The sequence below is a fragment of the Raphanus sativus genome, chromosome 2, assembly GCF_000801105.2.
Source record: "Raphanus sativus cultivar WK10039 chromosome 2, ASM80110v3, whole genome shotgun sequence".
Lineage (NCBI taxonomy): Eukaryota > Viridiplantae > Streptophyta > Magnoliopsida > Brassicales > Brassicaceae > Raphanus > Raphanus sativus.
In genome coordinates this window covers 3,753,797-3,759,829 of record NC_079512.1, presented here as the reverse complement: position 1 = coordinate 3,759,829, position 6,033 = coordinate 3,753,797, and positions in this window count along the sequence as shown.

The window sequence follows — 6,033 nt, the reverse complement described above, 5'->3', positions numbered from 1 at the left end:
ATGAACATTTGATACAAGTTTTTAGCTTGGATCCCATTCTGCTATTAAACCAAGAAGGTTTGCTAAGTGTGCAAAAAGATAAAAAAACACTTAGGAAACTGAAGAGTTCTAGCTAGTTCTTAAAGAAACTAGTTACGCTAGAACTATATTTACAAGGTCTCTAAACAACTATTGAAAGAACCGGTAGGTCAACATCGAAGATGGACTAGAGGATAATGAGAATACAGAGGTTTACTCAGAGCAGAACAGACGAAGGCGGTTGACAACTCCGGCCCCGGCTATTTAGCATCGATGAGTTTGCTCCGGACAAACAAAATCCAGAGAATCACACGCTGATAGATCCGGAAGTCCAAACCCCAAACACAAACTCGGTCATGAAAGCACAGGAGGTTCAACGACGAAGCAGGCGGTAGGTTGATGGCTGAAACCGGCCACTCCACACAGAAGAAGAGCTCAAAAATTACCAGAGATAATGAAGGAGAGAGGCAGATACATACCAACGATGGTCTCCTTCTGGTCTTTGGAAGCTCAGGCAGACTCATGGGAGGCCACAAAACAGGTGAGGCAGCCGAAGTGTTGAAGGTCCTCAGACGCTCTAGCGGCAGACCGGGAAGTCCCCAAACCCGAGCACACCAACAAACGGAGGAAGACAACCAACGGCTGTTACCATGGTAAGTTGAGAGAGAGCTTGACAAAGAGGCCCTCGGCAGAGTGTCTCAGCTCCGCTGTACTCAGAAGAACGGAGTCTTCGAGGAGAGGTTCTACAAATCCTAGAATCACCGAGAGATAAGAGGCACTGAAGAGGCAGGATGGGAACGGAGCAGACGAGAGGCAGCGACGCTCGGGATCTGCTTTTCCACATCTTGGAATACCGGATCTGACCTAGATCTGGTCACAGTGCTCTGAGCTAAACGGAGAAAACGAGGACCCACGCTTCGAACTGCAACACACCGCCTTGCCTACTCTCCAGAGAGGGTTAGGACACCCTAATCTGCTGTTTAGGTCCACCGTCGTGGAAATCCAGAGAGAAGAGGCAAAGAGGAGGTAGTGAGGGCAGAGGAAGACGAGGTTTGAGACTGAAGCTTACGCGGCGATGGAGATGGGAGGTCGACGGCAAAGAGAGGCGCGCCGACCGCCGGAGGTGAGCTGCACGAGACGACGAAGTTTGGCGAAAGATTTGTGGGAGAGAGACGAAGGAGAGAAAGATTCTCTCTCCTCTCTCTAACTTTTGTTTTGTTTCATAAGTTTGAAGAGTTATAGAGTAGAGAAAAGGATGAGCCTCTCGACCGTTTTTTCACAAGTTTGAAGAGTTTGAAGAGTTATAGAGTAGAAGCACGCCGGCCGTTTTTTCACAGTTTGTCCTTGAGAAAATGTTTAAGTTGAAAACTTAAGATCTTAAATAATTATGATGGTGTTATTCTTGACTCTCTTCCGCCCCATCCTCCCCCTCCCCCCCCTTTCCCCCCCCCTTCCCCAAAAAAACTCTTCAAATAATGATATTGATATTATTTATTTGTTTTTCTAAACCGTAGATGCGATATGGGCTTCTATGTTGGAGTAAGTGGACGTTTGATTACGTCGTATCTATATCCGAAGGGTGGATCTAGTAATGGTCCCTCTTGCGGGCTATGAAATCCCAGGTTCTTGTTTCTTGGACGTTATCGTGTGCATCGATAAGTCATGGTATGAATGTTAGAGGTGAGGTTATCGTGTGGCGAGCTATGGGCAGCAGCGGTAAACCCCGATCAGTGATATGTGTTTATTATTTCTCTAGTCTGCTGCGTTGATTTGGTTCAAGCACTTGTGTAGTAGTTCATTGTATTTCTGGTTGTTGTTGCGGTCTTAAATCCTTTGCTTTGTATCCGTAAGTCATCCCGGTGTGGGTTGTCTAGGCTTTTGTTTTTTGGGGATGTCTTGTTATCCGTCAACTTGTGTAAGAATTTATGTTTTTTTTGGAATGAAATTTTATCAGACGGAAAAAAAAAACCGTAGATGCGCAGAATTAATAGTACGTGGTATTCATGGAACAAGATGATGATGATTGTCTTATCACGAAGACCTATCAAAATCTTTAGAATCTATGTTTTTTTACTTTCGGAGTTGAAAAAGCAAAAGCCATAAATAGTAAAAGAGTAAAACCTACCGATGTGATTACACAAAATAAGAGTAAAACCTACCGATGTGATTACACAAAATAAAAATTTATTCTTTCTATTGTATAGTTGATGCGTGTTCTCTGTTTTAGAATCTCTTTTCATGATTGAGACTTAGAATCAACAACTTTTCGTAGAGTAAATATTTGTTTGTTGACCAAAAAATGAGTAAATATTTGTTTTGGATGTCACAATTAACTAATCCGTCTGTTTTTAAAAGATGCATGTTTTGGAAAAAATATTTGTTTCAAAAAGATGTATTTTTTTATGTTTTCTATATTAAAATTGCAATTTTCAATAAAATTAATTGAATTTATTGAAAGACTATTGGTTAAAATGCATGGAAATTTGATAATTTCTAAAAACAATGCATGATTAATGTGTTTTCTTAATATGTGTGAAAACTCTAAAACATACATATTTAAAAAACAGAGGGAGTATATACTTTGAACTTGATCCGCGTCTTCAGTACTTGTTTGATTTAACTTGTGTTCAACATAAACTCATAAACTGCTTATTTTATAAAATGTTCATGTATATTTTTACGTTCTATAAATTACATTTAGTTTAGAATATATTATTTTATAATATAGATGTTTGACAATAATTTTTTTTATTTGTACATAACATTATATTAAAAAAATATCTTGATGCAATTTAATATAATTGTACTATTTATATATTAACTTCTTGCGGTTGACCCAAAAAAAAACTTCTTGCTTTTTGTTTATTTATTTATAAATAAAACGCTATACTAAAAGTTTAATCTTTTGCATTATTTTTCTACGAATTATTATTAATTTTAAGATATTATGATTTCTTGAAAATTATACTCTTGAAATATTTATATTTGACTAAACTAAATAAGAAAAAAAATATAATTATTGTTTTATATAATATATACTATATATTTCTTTGTTTTTGTTTTAACCAACAAGAAACAACAACCATAATTTTGTTATAGCCGCTATGGACATAATACCGGTTAGATTAAAATGACTAACAATCAAGATATGAATATCGATTTTGTTAGATAAGCTTTGGAATGTTTAATCCATTTTCTCCTATTATAAATGTCGTTTCATCAAGAGTTTATTTATTCCAATAGGAGTAACACGTTTAAGGTTCGGACTGGTTTCCCCGTTATCACCTGCAGACGCATCTTTTGCAATCATGCAAACCGCTCTGAACCTTTTAAAATCAAAAGTTAGTTTCAGCTAGCGTTTGCGGTTGCGGATGGATAAAAATATAAATTTTTTTCTAAATATTTTAAAATTAAAAATTAAAAAATGGAAATATTATAAATAAAAATACATACACATTTTATATATTAATTTAAGTTCACAAAACAGTATCATAATTTGTTTTATAAAACTTTAAACTAGCTATTCATTAGAATTTAAAAAAACTAATATACATACATATATAAAGATATACACATATATAAAACGAAACAAATATTCTTTTAAAAGTTTTAATATAAATCTTAAAAAATATATTAAATTATAACTTCAACTAATTGAAAAATTAAATAAATAAACATAATATTACTAATCATATTAATAATTATTATATTTTTCACAATAATATGATTTTTATATATTTATAATGTTATAATATGTTTGTATTGGTCATTTATTATTAAGTCGCTGTAGTATCTCATAATAAACTAGTCACAAATATTACGCAAAACGCAATAATTTTCAAACGTTATGCCAATCATATAAAACACTATATAACGCTTGAAACCGTAACTACCCACATCTGCAAACTCCCACACTCGCAATCGCTGTATTTGAACCAGTCAGGCCCTAAATCCCACTGAAAGCGGCGGGTTTGATAATTCATTTGGGTTCAAATGAGAGCCATTTGTGGAATTGGTATGTATTCCAAGTTGCCCTTTACATTTTACTATTTCGTTCTATTAATTTAATAAGGATATTTTTTGCGTGTAGATATAATTTGTCGACCCACAAAAACCCCGTATATGTCATGTATCGATTTCACGTTGAACTGGTTATTTTTTTAAACGATGGATAATTATGTTATTATATAATTTAAAAAATATTACATACAATTCCATAATCGATAATTATAAGTTTTTCCTTTCCACTAATTTGCCTAATTCCACATTCTCTAGAATTTGAAACCCAGTCCTCATGATATAAAAATATTAATGAACCATTAGAGATAGCAAATAAGTTTCCCATCCAGTCTTGTATCGTAGCGGGTTCGTCTTTAAGCGGATCACAGTAGGTCAGGTCCATGCAGGCTGCGGAATAGCTGACCAAACCAACCCCGCAAAAAATGTAGGCCTTTGCAGACCGGCCCTCAAGACATCTGATCTTCTACTACCTGCATAACCAAGTGATGAAACTAGCATAATCAGTGATGTTTAATTTATTGATATAACAAAAGACATATTTTATGGTATTTTGAAGATGAAGAGAATATGATCAGTACGGTTTGATACCGTTTTCTTCTCATTTTCTCTCTTGTTTTTTTAAGGTATAACAAGAAATAAAGAAAGAGACGCAGGTTCTTGTGATTCCGCTTGATCCGCTTCAGTCCATCCCAAAAAGCCTAGTTTCGTAATATCCCGTTCCACGAGGTTCACTAAATTATAGATCTGGAACACCTTGGCCTAATACTGCCCTCCTAAAAGCTTTTGCGGGCCAAGCCCACGGTTCAGGTTCGACTTTACCATCTCTATGAACCATTAGTCAAACTAATGAACTAAATTGACTTTCACATATAATGGTTAACTAGATTTTGACCCGCGCTTTTAAAGCGCGGGATTTTTTCAGTTTAAAAATCTAAATTGAAAATATTATAAGTTTCATATTTTATATTTTTATTTATATGTGGGTTGACTACTATTTAGTTTTTTAATTATATAATATTATTTTAGTTATATTCAACTTGTGAATTAATTTAAACTATTATAACTCAATTTTGATTAGTTAACTAAATGGGTGGCCCGTATTTTACCATTTGTCATATATAAATATGTGTTTGTTACCATTTAGATAGAATTATTATCATTTATTTTATTGATGGTTACTATTTTTATGCCTATAATAATATACCATTATTATTTTTTAGAAATGTTTTATAACAGCATAGTGTAAATATTAATGTTTTATTCAAAATTGTAAAATACCAAAGTAGCCCAAAATGATTAAATATGAATATATTTTGTTAAAAATTCGGATGTATATTTTTGTAGTTAATAGATTTAAATCATTTGATATCTTGGAGAATGTTCTGTTACCTATTTTTTGTCCATTTTGTAATCTATATAATTTTTCTCTGTATGCACTAAATTTTTTTGTCTATATATTTATTAATTTAACAAACAAAATCAAGAATTACTGATCTTATTTATTATAATTAAGTCAGTATATCACTACTAATCCTCAAAATCTTAATATAACAAATTGGAACAAATTCATTATTTTAAACATACCTAAAGTTAGATTTTTGTAATAAATAGAAAACAAATATTTTATTAGTGTTAACATTGTATATGTAGATAGTAAATGTTTTTTTTAATAAAGACGTGAATGGTTTCTTTGATATATATTTTGGCAAATATGTAAACGAACTGTTGAAAAATTAATAACGTTTGGGAGTAGAAAATAATTATGTTATGAAATGAATGTATGGATAAACATTATATAGTATCATATAATTTGTTTTGAATATAAATATTCTACCCATTTAAAAATACAAAAATCGTGTATAAAATCTTTTAAAATTTATGGTAACAAAATCTTCCTTTAGCAAGTATATATGAAATATTATAATTAGATTTGGCAACAAAACGATATATAGTTTTTAAGCAAAAAATTAATGTTGTTACTTAAATATAGGAATG